This window comes from Coenobita brevimanus, chromosome 13, assembly GCF_032717465.1.
Source record: "Coenobita brevimanus isolate Jiangsu-jjx chromosome 13, ASM3271746v2, whole genome shotgun sequence".
In the NCBI taxonomy this organism is placed as follows: domain Eukaryota; kingdom Metazoa; phylum Arthropoda; class Malacostraca; order Decapoda; family Coenobitidae; genus Coenobita; species Coenobita brevimanus.
The window spans coordinates 26,860,344-26,881,796 of record NC_136966.1 but is presented as its reverse complement, the minus strand read 5'-3'; the positions used below and the strand labels follow the sequence as shown (position 1 = coordinate 26,881,796).

Here is a 21,453-nt window from a genome sequence, read left to right as displayed (position 1 = left end):
AGGTGGAAGCACCAAGCAAATGCTTTTGTGGATTATTGTGTTTTCTTTTCATCCGCTTTGGAAGTTGAATACTGCTGGTCTTAGGTAAGTTAATCAATAAAGAATTTCCAAAAACATTGTTTATAAAACTTACTAAATATTAGGATCGCTGTTGATAAATGCTCGAACAGAACCCAGTAATCAGAAATGGCACATATTTATAGCAATAGAAAATTTGGAAAATCCAAACTTTCATACTATTAAGGAGAAATATAAAAAGCAGTTTATTGAAAAATACTAAATTTATGATTTCCTTTGTTTATATCTTGATCTGCTTCGCCTCACTGAAATTTAAATTTAAATAACGATTACGATTATAAGGATGGAGATGGATTTGATACAAGTTATGATAATAATGACAATGATGAATATTATCATTATGATGATATTAATTTTTTATTATTCTCAACATCACTATAATTAAACTCTGTTATTTTGCTTGACCATCGCATAACAAGGATGCAGCAATAGATTGTACAGCCTGGATAGTACCCTGTATGAAAACGTGACTAAGGCAGGTAAATATGTAAGCTTATCTTACCTTTCTAAATTACTACCACATAAATCCGTTTCTTGGCACATCTCATAGGTGTCAGTCATTCACCCATCTATTCTCCCCCCAGGTACTTTCTTCCTTTGTTGACGTGTTTCTCCATGAATTACTTTCCCCCATGAACCTGGTTACGCTCAAGAAACTGTTTTCTTTATGAACCCATTTTTCCACATGGAACAATATCACCGATGGGGCTATTTGCCCCCACTAACCAATTTTTCCAATAATCCCCCTTTCCCCCTTGGTCCTATTTTTGACAAGGGCCTATTTTTTTCTTGGAACTGTTATCCCTTGTGGTAGTTGGGGGCGCTTACCATCCGCTCACTCGATGTAGCGCTGCTCTCGGCTGTCTGCTTTTTCCTCTCCTCCATCCTTTCCTTCCATCCTCTCCTGTTTTTCATTTCTTCATTCTTTCCTTGTCCTGCCTACGGGGGACTTTACACTCCCTCTTCTGTCTTTCTTTCCTTCATTCTTTCCTCTTCCTTCTGCCAGTCGGTGACACTACACTGAGTGACAAGCCAAATGGTTTCCTGTACACCAGGAAACCATTTACTAACCTGGGTGGTAACCATATAACCAAATTTTGGCGCCGATGGTTTATTGGGTAATTATTGCGCTCCAATAGGATTGAGCCTGTGAAGGTTTATATCCATGGAATGGTTGAGTTTGATTGCTCATGTAATGCCACTCAGGGATGAATGAGGCTGGTCACTCTCATCTTAAATGTCGGGACCAACTGCCTAACCCCGGGCTCCTACGCTCCTCATGGGGCAGTGTGGGATTGGATAATGGATGGATGGATGAACTGTTATCCCTCATAGTCCCGTTTACCCTCACGGTCCTATTTCTCATATGGGATCCCCACCTGGACGTATTTCCTTCCATGGACCTACTTCCACCGTAGACCTCTTTTTACCCAATGGACCTATGTTCTCCCTAAGGCCCATTTTCCCCAGGAATATACTCCCTATGGACCTGTTCTCTCACATAGGCCTATTTCCGCAAAGGACCCTATTCATCCCATATACCTGTTTCCCATGAACCTATTATCCCACAACCCCTCACCCACCTACACATCCACAGCCTGACCCAGTGTAGTCTGTGTAAGATGTATGTAGATGACTCGACAGTCCACCCCTGCACCCCCACACACACATATACAGAGGCACAGTAGATTTACCAGTATAGATATATTAGGGACCAACTACAGTGCTGGAGAGAGAGGCGTTCATGCAGTGGCACTTATGTAACACTGCAGACTGTTGTCCATTTATGCAGACGTCCTTCACTCACCACCTAGTCCTCTTAAGAGGGATGATGTTTGGAGAAGGGAAACTGCAACAACGAAGGTCCACTGTACCTAATGAGAAATATACACCTGTCCTATTTTGGAACCACAAGATAGAGAGATATATAATGTAACGACCCTCATCTAGAAGTAAGTCATAAAGAACTACATCGCTGGTGAAAGTTCCTCTTTTAGGAACTAAGGTCTTATTACCCTGAGGATGCTTGTTATCCCTTTGCAATAGCAGTTAATTCATACTATGCAGCACTGCTATGCAGAAAGCATCAGTTCTGTTCCAGGACATAGGATATTGCTCCTACCAAAAAACTTAGGTTCCTTGTTGCCCGTTCTCTGTATGGTCTGTGCATCCTGAGGATGATAAATATGATGGATGCAATTATGCAATGACACAGTTGGTATAGGGTTGTTGTCATGGGATATTGTACAGGATGGCTTCATAAATGCTGGGTAGCCCATGGGGAAAGACGTGCAGGATAACACACTGGGTGCAAGGTGGCCCAAGGAGTGGTGTGCTGTGTGAATGTAAATTACTAGATGAAAAAAGAAAAAAAAGGAGGCTGAAAGGAGTAAGCAAGTGCAATGGCGGTAATGAGAAGAAAACCATATGATCACCCTGCAAAAGCGTTTTGAGATGTATGTGGTGGAGATCTCCCCACACGTAAATGGTGCATTCCACAAAGAGGCAAAGCAATTGTAGAAAGTTAACAAATGTGCAAGATAAGAAATATATATATATATATATATATATATGGAATCGTTTAAGCATATTAAATATCTATGAAACAGATTTATAAAAGAAAGAAAAGTGATCTTTCACAATTTTTTATTTTTTTATACAAGGAAGAAAGAACAAAAAGCCATGAGCCTGCAAATTGTTCCCTCCAAGAAAAAAAAAAAAACACTAACAAAATAACAGACAGCCAAATTAAAGATTCGTCAATTTCGAGATTACTGGACACACTGCTTTTGAAAGACTGGAGATCATACACAGTAGGATATACAGACAGAGGGAGACAGTTCCAGAGTTGACCTGTTGCATACATGATGGACTGGGAGTAACAGTTAACTCTAGCATTGGATAGCTGGAGAGAAAAGGAATGAGAGTTTGTTCCTCGACAAGTGCTATGCACTCGCCATACTGGTAAAGGAATGCAAACAGACAGTTTGGAGGAGCAATGACCATTGAAGCAGCGACAAAAAGATGCAGCAGTGCGACAAAGAGACAGAGGTCGAAGGAAGAGAGTAAGAAGAGGTGAGTTAATGAGACGAAAAGCCTTTGACTCCACCTTGCTGAGAGGAGCTGTATGTGGGGAGCCTCCCCATACTTGAGAGTTGTACTCTACACAGGGGTGAATAAAACCGGTGTATAAAAGTCAACAATGGGAGCGTTCGCGCGATTAGGAAAATCTGCCAGACACCGCCAGAAACTATGTCTCGTTGTTGTTTCTGCGGGCTAAGGGACTCTTAGTTAAATTTCAGTGTTATTTTCTGATCGATAATTACGATAATGGTTAAGCAAATAGCTTTAAAAAATGTAAATCACTCTTACTTATGCTATTTCACCCAAAATATCGCCGATAAAATAATATATTTGTATATTCTTTCCTAAGAGGATTAGTGCAATATTTACCAAAAAGACTTTTTTTTGGACTGTAAGAAGTAAAAATTATTGATATTTGTATATAATATGACTTGTAAAAAAAATGGCACATATGGTCTCTCCATAGTTTAATATTTATTAGACCCTTCAATGTTAGGGCGTACCGAAGCCTAGCGCTGCCAGACGTATGAAGCAAGCATGGTGATGGAGTAGATCAGCCACTGAAGAAAGACGGCTGTTTCAGTTTCCTCGGAAAACTTGTTTTACCGGAGGCAGCATATAAATATCGACATGCTTTCATGATATTAATTAGGTTTTATTCTTACAGGGACTGTAATTTGTTAGTATAAATTATAACTAATTTCTGTTATTGGATACAGATATACATATTTTATCCTATGCATGCATAAACCAAACTGGAACCGCTGTGGAATATTTTTTTATAATTACTTTTGTTCATGCTGCATTGACACAATAGTGTTTTAAAGAGAAGAAATAGAATATTTATGTATTTTTACAGTAAGTAATTGCATGAAAAAGGATATTAAATTATTGCCAGACGTGTGATTTTTTTTCCATCTGAAAAATTTAAATATTGGTGACCTCTGGCATTTCTCCAGGCGCGCGAACACTCCTATTGCGCAGGGATAAAGAAGGAAGAAGGCGGCTTATCACATCCAATCTCTTGGAAGCAGATTTTAAAACAGAGGTAATAATTATGTTCTCTCCCAAATAAATCCTGAAAGAATGAAACCCCAAATATGTTTAATGATGATGCAGGATTGAGCCGGATATTGTTAATAATTAGAGGGTAGTCCTGTGGAAGATTTTGTCGGGTTGATATATAAAAGGACTGAGTTTTAGATGTATTAAACACAACAATATAACTTTTAACCCAATCAGAGATATGAGCCAAGTCAGACATTAGGTGTGCCATAGCCGCATCCCATGTTTGTTGAAGTCTATCTATCTATCTATCTATTGCCAGACACCATAATCCCTTAAGGGGTGGCCATTTGACTTTGAGTTATTTGTTTTAAGGGGAGGGGCACTAACCCTCCACCAACCCACTTCTTCACACGTAGGGAGCACGTATGGTTTGGTTATATGGTTACCACCCAGCGTTGTAAATGGTTTCTTGGCTTACAGGAAACCATTTGGCTTGTCACTCAATGTAAAGCCACCTGTAAAGGAAAGAAAAGCAATAAGAAGTGAAAGGAAAGCCGCATCCCATGTTTGTTGAAGTAACTGCTGAAATGGACGCTGTGGGAAGTGAATGGAGAGGTGAGGGGTGGAGTCATCAGCATACGAGTGGATAGGGTTAGATGTACAGCCTAGAAGGTCATTAATGAATAAAAGGAAGAGAGTTGGTGGTAGGACAGAGCCCTGAGGAACACCGTTCTTGATCGCTCTAGGAGAAGAATGGTGGGAGTCTACAACAACAACAACTATAGAACGCCCATAAAGGAATCTAGAGACGAAGGCACAGATAGAAGGACAGAAACCCTAAGAGGGCAGTTTGGAAATTAAAGATTTATGCCAGACTCGATCGAAAGCCTTTGAAATGTCAAGTGCAATGGCAAAGCTTTTGCCAAAGTCCCGAAAGGAGGATGACCAGGAGTCTGAAGGGTAGGTGAGAAGATTACCAGCGCAGCGTCCCTGATGGAACCCATATCAATGATCAGAATGAAGGTTGTGAGAGGAAAGATCCTTTAGTTTTTCTTTTTTATTATGAATATTTGCCTGCATCTTCAAAACTTCCCAAACCCAGGCTGCTAGTTCCTCTAGTTCCTCTGGTATCTGAAAACCAAGACTGGGATGTTCAAACGATCTTTGCGAGACGCCACTATGATCATCGTAACGTGCTCGTAGCGGCCATCTTTGATCGTGAGCTACTACAACCTCCGAGGTGTATCTTCTAAGGCTCGCAACAACTCTCGTAGCTCACAATGATGCGATCGTAAAACCCATTTCGTTCCGTTCCTGTTGTTCATAATGCAGCCCAGCTGACTGTTGCTGGGTCAATCAGAAGAGATATTTCATAAACCTTGAAAGATTGTAAGCCAGTCATAATGCACTTTCAAAATGTAAACAAATACACTCCTCCAAGCACGCCATTACATCACTCAAGCAACAAAAGTGATAATTTTGAAAATATCGAGATCCAAACTGAGACCCTTTTACTTGATTAAACAATGGGCTTCAGACTGTATCACTGCAACTCCCACAGAGTTAAACCATGTTTTAATGAACATTACATCGGTCTGCATATTTACAGGTGTAAGCAGTAGAAACGAAAAATTCCCCTTCTTTGCTTACCGCTTGGCATCTTAACTTCCCTAAGAGATATCCTGTATAACACGTGTTACTCCGTTAATTATTCTGCTCACACATCACTGTGTTAAGCCGAATGTGTCTGCCAACACACTCTGAAATAAGCCACTTGCATAAAATCTGAATGTCATTAACCCCTGCAAATGACATGGCCCACCACAGGATCTTCTTGTCGCTGGTCCAACTAGAGGTTCAACTCTTGCACACCAATGAAGAAGATCTGGTCTGGGAAACCTAAAATATCTCAACAAATGTTCGTCACTTTAAGCAAATGGATCCATTCTGTCGTTGTAGTTCCTCTCACGTCTCCTCGCTTTTCGTACTGCCAGTTCTACCTGTGAAACCACTTGTAACTCCATCTTCGTTCACAGAAAAGGGTAAATAAACAAACTCAGCATCACTTGATATGGTTTGTTTATTAGAGAAACATCCACTATGCAACCCTACGATCAGCTTAAAGGTGCTTGCCAGAAATCGTAGTGTTATGAGCAAATATGGCGGATGGAGGATCGTAAAATTTGAACATACACCTTAGCGGTTTACGAGCACGCTATGGTTATCATATCCACTACGATGATCTTAGCTTCCCTTACGAGCTTTCGAACATCCCATCCCAGAATGGTAAACATACACCATAAATTTTACGTCAAATTTTTTTTATTTTCAGGTGGCCCGGTAGTAATCCACAAAAAGTGAGTCATGTGCTAATACGTAATATATGTAAATAAATCCTTTTCCAAATTACATTCTATTTTATAAGTAATTTTATATATATATATATATATATATATATATATATCCTAATGGAACCCGGTGTCCGGAATATTGGAGAGAACTGGGATTTTTCAGGTCTGTTTAAAGTAAGGAACCCCCGGGTAGGGACCTATGAGCTTTGTGACTATGAGCCGATAGGCGGAGGGCGGTACGCTTAGTACCTACCCAGTGCCATGCCTCTCCCAGCACCCCTGGGATCCAATGGGATTTATATATTTTCTTACCTTCATCTACAGCTTATTACTGAAAACAATAGGCATAGCCAGGTGAAGATCACCCAAACACCACAAACACAATAGCCATAGCCTTGTAAATATCACCCGACCCCTACTAACACTGTAGGCATAGCCGGGTGAAAACCATCCGACCACTGTAAACAATATATGAAGACCAAGGTGGCCGTAGAGTGTCACCCACCAACCTATCACCGAGTCTCAACACACACACTGCAGCTACTGAGAGAGGGAGTGTTCTGGAAGTAAAGGAACCAGGTGAAAAATAGTTTTGTAATATCACTGAGTGAATTTCACCTGGGTATGCCTATATGGGGTTAAGAATAGACTCGAACACTTTTGAAACACACAATGTTAAAGTAGTTGGGCGATAGATTGAGGGATGGGAATAGTCACCCTTCTTTGGCACAGGCTGAATGAGAGCAAACTTTCCGCAAGAAGGAAAGGTGCAAGTTCATAGACAAAGGCGAAAGAGTTTACCTAGGCAGGGTGTTAGCACAGAAGCACAGTTCTTGAGGACAACAGGAGGGACCCCATCAGGCCCATATGCCTTGTTAGTACTGAAGCCAGTGAGGGCAGAAAATACGTCAACTGAAGAAATTTCAATGTCAGCCATGAGGAAGTCAAGGGGGAAGGGGGGAGGGATGGAGGAACAGCACCGAAATTGTCTATGATGGAATTGGATAAGAAAGTCTGAGTGAAGAGTTCTGCTTTATCAGTAGAAGACATAGCTACAGAGCCATAAGAGTGGAGAAGAGGAGGGAAGGATGATGAGGTAAAGTTGTTAGAAAGGTTTTTGTCAAGATGCCAAAAGGAGTGGGAATAATTAGAGTTGGAGACCTTACAGCATTTAGTATGAATGAAATTATTTTTAGCAGAGCGAAGAACAGACTTAGCACGATTCTGGGCTGAGACATAAAAGAGATGAGATTCAGGAGTTGACTGACTCGGGTACCTTTTGTAAATCTTCTCCCTGTTGTGGACAGCATTAGAATAAGCGTGAGCAAACATTTTTTTTTTCATTTGTCAAAGGATATGAGAAAGGAATGCATGCCTCCATGGCTGAGAGAAAAACTTCTGTAATGTGCAAGGCACACTCAGCTGGTTCACGGCCATGGGAGCATGGAAACAATAATCATTCCAGGGAATATCAAATATGTACTGCCTGAGGGCCGTCAAATCAGCAGCCCTAAAGTGCCACAAGGAACACTTCTTTTGAGGGTCCACAGGCCTTACTGGAGTGATAGGACAGGTTAAGGTGCTTAGGTCGTGATTGGTGGAACCCAACGGTGGGGAAAGATTAACAGCATAAGCAGAAGGATCAATTGCAGGGAAGAGGTCAAGTATGTCAGAACTCTCCAAGGTGGTCAGGGATACGAGTAGGGGCTGTGCAAACAGTTATAGGCCATTAAGGATAGTAAAGATGTAGGCTTGTTCACCAGGTGGATCAGTGAAAAGAGAGGAGAGCCTAAGGTGATGGTGAACACTGAAATTTGAATGGAGATTTCAGAAAAAGGAGAAGTGGATAGGATGTCTTCCATCTTAGAAGTAAGATGGTCATAGTCAGTAGAATTAGGGAACTAGTAAACAGCAAAGATACATTTAGTCAGAGAATGACAGGAAAGCCGAAGCTACTGTAGAGAGTAGGGAATTCAGAAGATTCAAGTTCTAGAACACGAGAGCAAGATATGTTATTGCACACGTATACACAACAGCCACTTTGGCTTTGAAATGTATATAGAGAAAGTAGGAGGATACAGTGAAGGGTCTGCTATCAGTCGCCTCAGATAGCTGGGTCTCAGTTAGGAGAAGAAGGTGAGGTTTAGAGGACAGATGGTGCTCAACAGAGAGAAATTTAGAGGAAAGGCTGCAAATGTTTTAGAAATGAAGAAGTAAATCAAACAGTGGTTCCAGGCATTTCATTGGGTTGTCACCAGGAGAGGGGCGAATGGTGGGGGGGGAGGGGGACTCCGAGGCTTGGTTAGTAGATGCCATTCTTTTTTTTTTTTTTGTAAAATTTTGAATAGGAAGAGAAGTGTGTAATGTGCATGCAGTTTGGTACTGACAGTCAGAGGAAGTTGTATCAGAGAACATGTTGGGCTGCTCTGTGTGTTATTGAAACACTGAAAAAGTTCAGCAAAGAGGGATGGTCAGGAGCTGGTCCTGAGGGCTGATGAAATGGGAGGTCCAGCTCTCCCTGTCATCAGCTTACCATCCACCTTGGGAGTACCACACTGCTAGACTGGTGCTATAGTCTACTCTCCGAGATAAAAACTCCAAAAATAAGGTAATGTTATGAACAACATTTGTGTACTGTTAAAAACGAAGGAAAATTTCTTTTAGCATAGGAGTTCTTAACCTTTTTCCCATCAAGCCCCCCCTGCGCTATCAAACCATTGACTCGTACCCCCATTAATCTGACACTGAATATAGAACGATAATACGAGTATAGCCTAAAGACTGCAATTATCTCAGGCAGGGTACCTCCCACAACCGCAATTCTGGAGTTTTGGCGACTTTCACCAAGGGCAAATTGACTGTGTTCTGGCTAAAGAGGAAGAATTTACACACCTGACAACGCAATCTGCACCCCTGTAGGCCAGATGGTTACCGCACAATTGCGTGTCAAAGTTAAAAATAGTTTATAATAGTTACCCCTCGAAAACACTCTAAAACGTGACAATTTTGACAACTACATATTTTTCTTATTGAAACAGGTCATTTCAAAGTGTTTTGTCACACCAGTCATGAAAACAGGTGCATGTAGGTGTGGGGAGATTACTAGGCTGTGGGGAGATAAAGTAGGCTGTGGGGAGTAGGCCTATTGGTATGGGGGTTGGAAATACAACCAACTTTTTGCATGAAAAGAAAGCACTTCAGTGTGTTCTGTAACATCTTGGCAGCCTGATACCGCTCGGGGGTCTGTAGTGGGTGGGAGGACAAGGAGGGAGGGATGGGGTGGGGTTCAGGGGGAACACAAAGCTAGCAGGGTGGGAGGAGGGATGAGAGTGGGTTGGAAGGGACACAGGTGGTTGTGGGAGGAGGGATGCAGGTGTGTGGAGGGGTGGGAGGATGATGGGGGACAAGGAGGGAGTGAGGGAGTGGGGTAGAGGGTGGCATGGAGGCGGCCCAGAGGGGAGGTGCCCCCACACCGCCCATAATGGTCCGATCCCTCCCTCACGCCACCCAGGAGTGAGATCTTATTGGCCTGAAGCCATGTATATCATAATCGGGACGGAGGAAATGCTCTGCAGTTTTTAATAGGTCCTGCTCACTTGATGTGATTAAGCATTTTGGCATAATACTCAAATCACATCAATTGATGTGATCAGGACTTTAGGGGTTATCAAGCAATTACGCATGAACATCATAGTTAGTGTACACTGATACTATATGTGAGTGAAACTGTAGTTACTTTGTGGTGAAAATAAACATTAGCATTAATTCTGAGTAGGATGGTACTATACCATCTATTGCAAGACTAACGAAATTATAATTACTTCATCTGACAAGTAGGCATGAACATCATGTGTTTAATGTGACAACCACCATTAAAATTCATCGTGGAAACTACCTTTTTTGAGCAAACAAGATTCTGAATTCGAGTAAGAGTATTAGACAGGCATACTCGATGGTCAAGCTCTACACTAAACTGTGCTTTGTGATTAGTTTTTGTGTTCAACAGCACTGGAAATCTTGCTCGCACAGGAACATACTAGAGAACATCATGAAAGGCCTCAAAGCAACATTAGTATAAGCAGGGTCAAACTCACTCATTTTAGACCAGGACTTGGTTAGAAGTTTCAGATCCATACTCTTATTTGCAACAAAGTCGGGTACCAGTTCTACGAATTATTCTTGCATGTTATCTGGGAAAAGGTGCGCATGCACAGTGAATGGGTTTCTGATAATTTTTGATTCTGGCTCGCTCAGTTCGGGGACTAAGACGGCGATTCCATCCTCAAAGGAAAGAAGAGTTGAAGAAGGTGTACAAATTTTTTTCACTGCCTTTGTTTTTATGAAATTCCTCACTATGGTGTTCAGACATGCTAAGATTTTCGTCTTTGGCCTTCCCTTCTCACAGTGCTAGCTTCAAGATGAATAATCTTAGCTATCACCCTCCTAGCAAGGCAGTTATATAATCGCCTGTGTGTGTGTGTGTGTGTGTGTGTGTGTGTGTGTGTGTGTGTGTGTGTGTGTGTGTGTGTGTGTGTGACCAAAATATCTCAAAATCAAGTGGGCATATTGTATCTAAAGCATTGGGGCAGTATGCCAGGATAATGTGATTTTCACTGATTAGGTTTAGGCAACGCTGCTATGATCTGCCTCCGATTGCCGGAAGACCTCAGTCTCTTATTTAATGCCTCCATGCTACAAACACATATTTGTTTGGCATACATGAGGAACAGATATTACGCTGAAACTTAGTTTGTACTTGAAGAACACCCATCCTAATAAGGCCTCATATTTAAACTGCAACCATTTTATTTTAGCAAAGGATACTGATCTAGTTTTATAGTGATGGCGGGCGATATACATACGTAGGTGAATGTTTTGGTTGTCCTTTGTTCATGGAATCATTCACTGTGGTAAAACGGCCTTGGAAGGATAGGTTTAACGAGTTTAAACATAAGTATTTGTCTCTCAAATAGTTCAGCTTCTGAAACAACTGGTTGTCTGATAATTTCTTGGTGAACTCAAGCGACTTTGTCTTGTCACGTCCGAAAAACTCGGAAAGCTACTCCTTCTTGACTGCTTTTGATACCACATTCACCCGTGACAACCAGCGAACCTCGGTGTGTAAGAGTAACACGTCCTCATCTGCTCCAAACTCTTTCGCAGAAGATGAAGGAGTCGTGTACTTAGGACACTCCATGCAATTTACCATAGGCACATCATCAAGTACTAATCTTAACTCCGGTGGGAGATAGTTCTAATGTCTGAGCATACTTATAAAGCATACAGTGAAAATGCCTAGTTTATGAATTTGTCATATACACTCCTTTTCGAAACTCTGATCAACAGCCAAACATTGCTGGTGCTCCGTCAGTTGTGCACGCACAAATATACCAAGAAAGTTTTTCAGTCTCTAAAAAATTTGAGACCATAGAAAATAACTTCATCTCTTGTAGTTGACTGCAAAGCATGATAGAAAAAGAAATCCTTCACGAAATCTCCACCACTGATGTACAAACACCAGAGCTGGCAGAAGCAGCCATCTCAGTCGACTCATCAAAAGGACTGCAAACTGTTTAAAGATGCCCTTTTTAAGTCAGCAGTCACTTATTGTTTGATATCTTCAGACATATCTAATATTCGTCACTGAAATAATTTTAGAGAGGTATGTGACCTGCTATGCATCACATCCAACAAACACAGCAGACTATGCCTTTACATCATGGGACAATTAACTTCTCTGCAATGTTTTATTTTATTTTTTCCATGTCCAATTCTCAGTTATATCAAGTACATGCACGTAACCCAGATTCATTTTATTGACCGAACTGTCCCGAAAGATCATGGCGTGCTCGCATCAGTCCCTCTTCCTTTTGCATGAAGAAGGCAACATTCTTACTTTTCAGATTCGGATGACAACTATTCAAATGTCGCATGAGAAAGCTGGTTTCATGCAGTCTAGTGATAAACCTTTGAGGTATATAACACACTGTGGAACTTCACATCATGTTTTGACGGTAGTAGTGAATCCACACAATGTAGCTTTCATCATACTTACGTTTCGTCGGTGACAGGGCCATAACAGTATATATCTGGAATTGTGATAAAAATACTTATATAAGCAATGTCATACATAAAGATATTAATACTGACACACAGTTATAAATCGCCATCGTCATTAAGGTTACACAATAAAAACACCATCAGGCACTCATCTAATTATCACTGTCGTAAGATCATGCAGCAGAAACAGCTTCCGGCACTCAAAATGTCAAAAAGTCAGTGTAAAAATCATAGGAAGTTACGTTATGACCACCGTTGTAAGATCGCACTGAAGTACAAACAACTTGAAGTTTTCATCTACAGTAGAAACTTTCAGGTAGTCATTGCGACAAAAGATCAAACCATAAAAACAGCATCAGTCAGTCATACTGTTACGTCTCCGTCCCACACTGCCACAGGCTTCAACTGCAGTAATTCAATAGAAAGGACAATGCCCAGTGAGTTCGTTTATGGCTAGGCCTGCACTATAGGTGCAGGAAATCTACGAACGAACGAACGAGTTAGTTGTTCTTATGGTCAGCCTTTCGGTGTGGTTTTCTTACATTACACAATGCTACACTATTGAGCATAAATAAAATTACATAATTTGAGATGCTGTTGGCATCCCTACGTGTCAAGTGGGGTTGGTGGAGGATTAGTGCCCCTCCTTGTAAAACAATTAACTCTAAGCCTTTGACCACCCCGTTTGGGATACATGGCGGCTGGCAATGGATGGATGGATGGACAAGCAGTCACATAAATAAAGCTTTACAGAGAAAAAGAGCACAGAAACTAATGTACAGCTTTACAATATAACTTCCCTCAGAACAGCAGGCTAACTGGCAACTCTGACATGAAACATTCAAATACGAGAAGTACTGACAACCCTCCAGACAGCCTAACTAGCAAATCCCGCTTCTCAACAATATGATCAAATAATCGAAACAACTTCCGAGAGTTATATTACCACCGGTGTCAAACTAATAAACGTAAAGCTGAAAGCAATTGGGAAGTGCATACCTCCGTCAACACCAATAAAATCAAGGATATGCAGCTGAGTGAGTACTGAGTAGCCACACAGTTGGTCATTCATAAAGTCATGTTTCCAAAGTGCTATACATCACTAAGAAAGTACAATCATTACTACATTCTAAAATGACAACTAGCACCATATCACAAATTACCTAAAACACAACATACAATTAGATAAACAAAAATATCTGGAGACGGTCAATAAATGCATGCATCAGTTGCGCCTAGTTGAATGCAATGAGACCCCCTTCCTCATTCAGGGAACTTTGCGTGGAAACCAACCTGATATGCGCATCCATAACCGCCGCTCTGTCTCTCTCTCTCTCTCTTCAAATACATTTACGTCAGCCATCTAAATACCCCTGGTGGTTCGTGAACTCCAGGTTGAGAACTCTTGTTCTGGCAGATTTTTGTTGTTGAAAAATGGAGGTAATTACGTTTTATTCAGTAGGTTGGGGACGACTGCTTGATGTAGGTGACTCCACTGAACGACAAGCAGCTTCTTGTCATCAAAGAAACCATTTAATACGTTAAATGATATGCATATACGAAAACTGAATTCTAAGTAGAGGACTCGTGGGTTAAGACACATTAATTGCATGGTACTCACCACTGTGACATACGCTGTGTATGCATGGGTTGGAAAATACAGTAAATGAAGGAGTCCTAAATGAAGATGTGAATAGAGCTAGGAGGGTAACTAAGATAATCTTGGATGGTTGGAAGAAATTGTGAAAAGACTGAACATTGAGAAATTCACCAGTGATATCTTTAGAAGAGTGACGACCAACAACAGCTTTTGTAACAAACAAAAAGTAAACGAGAATTTCTGAAGTCAAAATACAGGACGCCTCCGCTGAAACCCCTGCTCTTCATCACCCCCCCCTCACCTCCCCCCCCATCACACACTTTCGGTCTTTGGCGTAACAAAACCTTGTATATATATATATATATATATATATATATATATATATATATATATATATATATATATATATATATATATATATATACACCAGTACTACTGTACTGTGCCATAATCTTTAACCTTTTTACAATAATATAATGGACAATAGGAAAAGTACAGAATTAGCTAGTTTATGACTGAAAAAGGGCCTTAGATGCAGGATAAGATCAAAAGTATAACAAATGCTACAGTGTAAATATGAAAACTAAGCCAATAATTGTGTACAGTTACCATATACTTTATCGCTCTAACAGCACTAAGCAAAAAAAATCGTGGCTGAACAAGAGGAAAAGGCAAGACATTTTAGCATGCTGCTAGCGTTGGCAACACTTTCCAGCTGTCGAGAACAATAAAGGTCTCTCTCTCTCTCTCTCTCTCTCTCGTCATTACAGAGTTTAATGGTATATTAAATTATTCGAGGAAAAATGATGGAAGCTGAAATTCCGGAACTTTGGAGATTTTTTTTTACATTCCTCCCGGACGAAGATTTTGACACCTAAATGCAGGACATGTCCGGGAAAATCCGGACGTATGGCAATCCTACGATTATGGCAGGCTTGCAAACACAAACAGAGAGAGAGAGAGAGAAGAGAGAGGGCTGTCAGAAAATAAAACTAGGTACAGGAGCATAAAGAAAAGGGGCAGTCGGAAAATCATAAATATGAAAGGACAGCGACGGTAAATGACAATCAGGAAATTATGGATCTGTGCTTTTTTTTTTTTTTGATAAGTGCAGTGACAAAGGTTTTACCGGCAGGTAAGTCTTGATAGGTGGATGATCTAAAGAGCAAAGTGAGATCACAAGAGGAGCATTACTGATGGTTAGAATGAAAGTTACTTGAAAGATGCTTCAGAATATTATATAGAAAACAAACTGAAAGGTTTCGGAAACCAAGTGCAAGAAATTAGAACAAGAGGATGGTAGTTAGAGGTTACTTATTGATTTCCCGTCTTCGGAACAAGCTAAATGAGAGGAAAGTTCCTGCCATAAGGAAACAAGTTGGCAAAAGCAAAACGTTTACTTAGGCAGGGTGTCAGCATGAAAGCTAGTTCTTTGCGAAAAATGGGAGACATTTCGTCAGTACTCTGATGAAATTGTAATTCAGACTCGCAGAATTCATTACTGTTGCCGAAGGGTGGGACGAAATATCTATCATATTTACCAAATCAGCACTGTTAATTGGAAAATATTATAATTCTTATCACCATATAGATTCATAAACACCCAGTTATCTGAATCCGGCAAAAAAAAAAAAAAATTATATATATATATATATATATATATATATATATATATATATATATATATATATATATATATATATATATATATATATATATGGGTTTAATTTAACTTAATAAAAATTCAGAATTCAAAGCAAAATCTTGCAAAAGTTAGCAGAGGTGCTTCACCTTTCATTCGACAACTCGCCATGACATACTTTGGACATGCAATTACATTTATTTGCACTGTAAATCAATACTGATGCAAAATAAAAGTCTGTCAAGGCTTGTTGGCAATTGAAAGGGGAAATACCCGCTAACCTATGCACGTTTTCGTTCTGAATCCTTATTTTATATTAACAGTTCCACTAAGCACAATTTTTCGACCGAATATCTGATAACTGGGTGTGTATGAACTTATATGGTGATAAAAAAATATAAGTTTCCTTTTAGAAGTTCCGATTCGATGCCGATTCGGTATTTCGTCGCACTGGTTGCCGGAAATGTAACGTTAGTCAGAATATTATTGACAAAGCAGTATCCAGCCAAACATCACTGTTTAGGCAACCATCAGAGCCGCCATGGGCAGCAGTTCGGTTGGCTTCCACTACAGAAGCAAATAAAAGAATTTATGGTCAATTTTCTGTAGTTCACTTAATCGATCTAGGAAATCTGACACAACCACATTTTAGACCACGTGAATTTGAATCTGTTCCACTATAAACTTGTTTTCAAAAATGTATATTTAACGTGAAAACCCTATATCAAATTACCTTGGCTCTATTCAATTTCTTACTTACGTGGAGCTTTTTCCCCCTGCCACGAGCCGCATCCGGGCATGACATCACGTCACTACTGTGCATCCTTGGACCTCGCGGCCAATTGGATTAAAACTGGCCAAAAGGCGGGCCAATGAAACCCCTGACACCGTTTGCACATCGTCAAATTTCAAATATTCCTTCCTTCATTCAGTTGCAGGATGGCTTCCTCTTGTAGTGGGTGTAGGCAATCTTGACGGAATACAAGGCTACTGCTCGTTTTTTAAAGAATAACAAAGAACTGTGAACTACGCCATGACGGTGTTCTGCCTTCTTTCCCGAGGTGTAATAAGTGTGGAAGTGAACTACACTTTATACAGGACCAGCAACTGTGGTACTGTATCAAGAAAATCATTTATGCCAAATCTAAGAAGTGAAAGACATGAGGTTTTAGTGTCGGATTATATGGGAACTTATCTTGAAAAGTGCCATTTTGAACCGTGGAAGGAACTGCTTTTCATTAGCCACTGGTTTATAAAAGTTTGGAACCACGATATAACTAGAATGGCACTTAGTAGAGCGCATACCTCTGCCAATGCCCAACATGCAGATCCTTTGAATTCAGTCAAGTCCTACAGTATTTGTTACTGTACGACAGCTGGAAAAAGACAACCCCCCTATAAAAGCATATTTAAATCCACTAGATCCGGAGCTTTATATGGATCCACACCAGACTGTACACATTCGTAGATACCAACATCCTCAATATGCCTGATTTTTTTTCAAGATCCATGCAATATTCACTGAAAAAAATTACGAAAATGTCGAAAACTTCCTATCTCACAATGTTGAAGAAAGTGAAAAAAAAAAAAAAAAATCCTGGATCCGCACCTTTATCCGGATAAGCACCAAAATTTAATGAAGTTTATTCTGGGCCAAGGCCCATTCTTCTACCAAGTTTCGTGGAAATCCGTCTAGTGGTTTTTATATAATCTTGCTCACAAACCAACCAACCAACCAACCAACAAATAAACGGACAGGGGTGAAAACAATCTCCTTGGCGGAGGTAATAATACAGAACCTGGCCATGAGTTCTGAAACCAGTGTTAACTGGAGATCAAACGTCAATGAAGTGACTGATTTTTGTTTTTATAACCAAGAGACAATCGATGGACCAGGGAAGATATAGTGGAGATCAACGAGAGCAGCTGTGCAATGGCGAAGTTTGGACGTGGCAGACACTTGTCTCAGATATAGGTTTTCGGCGGGACTGAGTGTGGAAGTCGACGGCCGTTGGGGATATTGAATCCTCTGACGATAACATTTAAGGTGAGGCAGGGTTAGGTTAGGTTAGATTGGGTTAGGTTAGGTAAGAAATGTGATTTTCTGGTTTTAGTGTGATTTGGGTGTTTTCTTTCCTTCATTTTTTGTTTTCCTTCATTTTTTGTTTTTGTTCCTATCTCCAAAACGAGTGATTTCCGAAAAGAAAATGAAGCTCAGATTCATTCAAACTACTACAATCTACCAGATTTTTTTTTTCTCGACATATAGTGATGTGAAATACCGAAAATATTATTCCAGTTCAATAAGTTTTTATTTTTTTTTTAATTTATGCTTTTTACAAACCATTCAGTACAAGCCCCAAAGCACTGGGGAACATTGTCCCTGAAGGCGAAGCAGGGATGGGTGCGTGAGAGCAAAAGATTAGTGTGACACATATGCCATAAAAGGTATAGAAGTAATTATCATTACAAGCACAGTAATGAACAAAGAGATACAATGACACACATGGTACAAAGCTGTTGCAGTAATTATCATTATAACTTTAGGAATGAGGAAAGGGATACATTGACACATACGTTCATATGTATGCAGAGAGAGAGGCACATATGCACACATACATATAAGTATATATCTATACATATACGTATATATTCACACATGTAGCCATTGACATTGTGTATGTACAGGATAGATATGGGTATGTGAACAGACAGGCATACATATATATAGGCTATAAATATATGCATATACACATGTATATGAATAATATTCATATATATATATATATATATATATATATATATATATATATATATATATATATATATATACAAACTAAATGGATACAAATAAATAGTCACCAACCCAGGTGGATAGATAGACAAAAACGATACGTATGATAACATTATCTCAATTCAAAACCCAGCACAAGGACAATACATGTACAGTCGCCTTCACTTCTAAGTACTACACCGACTTGTGGCGTCTTGGCAGATGTGCCACCACTGTGTTTGATTACATCGTCGTATTAAGACTCGAATGAGTTGGAGGAACCTCGGCATAGTGGTCAAGTACTGATAGCTACATTACTATGATTTGTGTAGTGCTTATATTATATAAAAGATGTAATGTAATTGAACCTGTGCCTGTAATTCGAGCTTAATTTAGGGTGATGGTGCTGGGACCAATCAGGGAGTTGGATGCTTCGTAGTGGATGTTCAGGGGTGCTGTTGGTCCGAAACAAGCCTTGCTTTACTGAATGAGACGCGGACCAAAATTAGACTTGCCTAGCGCAACGTATAATGGAGGACGAACATATTCATCCTATCCATCTATCTACCTATCAGTCTAAATATATATATATATATATATATATATATATATATATATATGTAAAACTCTCTCTCTCTCTCTCTCTCTCTCTCTCTCTCTCTCTCTACTGTATATATCATTATAAATATATGGAAATTATGTTGCAGGAACAATGCTCGTAATGCAATTTAGGTAAGAGAAGGAAGTGAAGTCGCTAATGAAACTGTTCAATACTGGGAAAAAGTATTACGGTGTTCTTAAGAGAGTAGAAAGAAGATCGTGATAATGTGGGATAACTTTTAACTGGTACTGGTGTAGTGGATTGCTGCCTGACTCTCATCTGAGAGTCCCGGGTTCGATTCCCCAGCATGGTGGTAATATATTGGAGGATCTTAAGACAGCATTGCCGTATCGGCCTAGTCCTTCTGGACTAGTGTCGTCAAATTCATAATATCTGAAAAACTTCCGCCACACAAAGCCTGTCTCCCAGCCACACAAAGCCTGTCTCCCAGTATTCTTCCATCTCTTCGTTCTCCTCTCTGTTGCGCCCTCCACTTGTGATTCTTATATCCATTTCACCAGTCCTACTATCCATGAATTCCGCATTATCAGACCATTTCAGCACTCCTTGATCAGCTCTTACAGTATCTACCAGACTACGCTTCCCTCCATGTATCTTACTTTCATCTCTAACCCATTACACCACCATACTGCGTTATTGTGCTCAGACAATTTGGTTCCAGCAAGCCATTTATACTACGTATGCTATGTCATAAATCTAGTAAAAATCAAGCTATAAAACTATAATCAGGTACTTGTAGTACACTCAAATTCAGGACAATGTTCAGTTAACAGACTTGGATAGAATATTACATTATAGCACCAGGCAATTGAAACCAAAGGCATTTTCGTGTGTAGTGGTAAGCAACATCAGAAATGGTTGACAGATCGATAGCTGTGAAAATATCACTAACATTAATAATATGGTCATGTATTTAGCCAGAATAGCCATACCGGTAGGTTTTGCCGCCGGCTAGAGGAGAAAGAAGTTTATCATTAAAATTTGAATCCCACTCCAATTAGATACCCACAGTATTCATATTTCATGGCCAAGGTATACGGAGTAGACCTACTTTTGTCTTCAGTGTATATATATATATATATAAATATATATATATATATATATATATATATATATATATATATATATATATATATATATATATATATATATACACGAGTATATAATCGCGTAGGCATCGAAGGCCATGTACTCGTAGCACGGCATGGACCCTAACTCCTGACCTTATGGACGGCCATACTAGGTTCACATTAACAGCATTACCTGACTCTCTCAATATACAGTACTAGGAGCATTTGGTAATCCGCAACAATATAATAAGAAATAGGAAAATTGAGACTGTAGATCATAGACAGTTTATTGATGTGTTTAGTAACGGCTCCATCCTCCCTCTTGCACAATAACATCACGGAGTCTATCAGGCATGCTGGAGACGACACTTCTCACAATGTGCGGCTTTCTCCGCAGAGATTCCCATTCTCGCCTTAAATGTTCCATCAACTGCTCAGCTGTCCTCTCTCTTTCTGGCTCCCATGTGTTGACCATATTCGCCCAGATACATTCAATTGGGTTGCAGTCGCAACCCTTGGTAGGCCAGTCCAAGAGCTGAAGATTATCCTGTGTAGCAAACCACTCCTGGACTGCACGTGCCATGTGAAATGGGCACCGATCATGGACGAATATGGTGGGACCTGGTGGGAAGAGATGTCGCTCCTGCAGGGAAGGTAGGAAAAATTCCTCAAGAATTTCCAAATACTTCTGGACTGTGAACCGTCCCTCTACTCTCGTAATATTTTCCAGTCCATGGATAGATATCCAGCCCCATACATTGCACACTTTATGTCCACTTCTGGTCTCGAAGGTGTTTGGGCATTCGATTATAGCTAAAAAAAAGAATATTACGTTATAGGAGTTAGTTTTGGTTCTGGCTTCCTCCTTTAGTTGAAAGCTACTCTACTTTGTTTGGAAAATGCTATATATATAATACTGTAGTTATAGAAGGAATAACAGTTATCTAGTCTAGTGAACAGGTGGAAGCAGTGTTTCTTATATTATCTTGCATACTTTCACCCTACAGACTATGGGTGGTATATGCTATACTACATTTTAAAGACTCATTTATCCTTCCCAATTGTTCTGGGTAACCGATTCATTGGTCAACAAAATTATCGTTTCTGTTAAGTAATAGATAAGTATATTAACCCTTCCACCGCGGGCTTGTTTTGCTCTGTTTTG

At 40.0% G+C, this 21,453-nt stretch overlaps 1 protein-coding gene across 1 annotated transcript in view; it reads left to right on the top strand.

Annotated features, from left to right (window-relative positions):
• LOC145415212 (adenosine deaminase 2-like) overlaps window positions 1-21,453 on the top strand; it is a 193,559-nt gene that overhangs the window by 102,419 nt on the left and 69,687 nt on the right. The window lies entirely within an intron of this gene.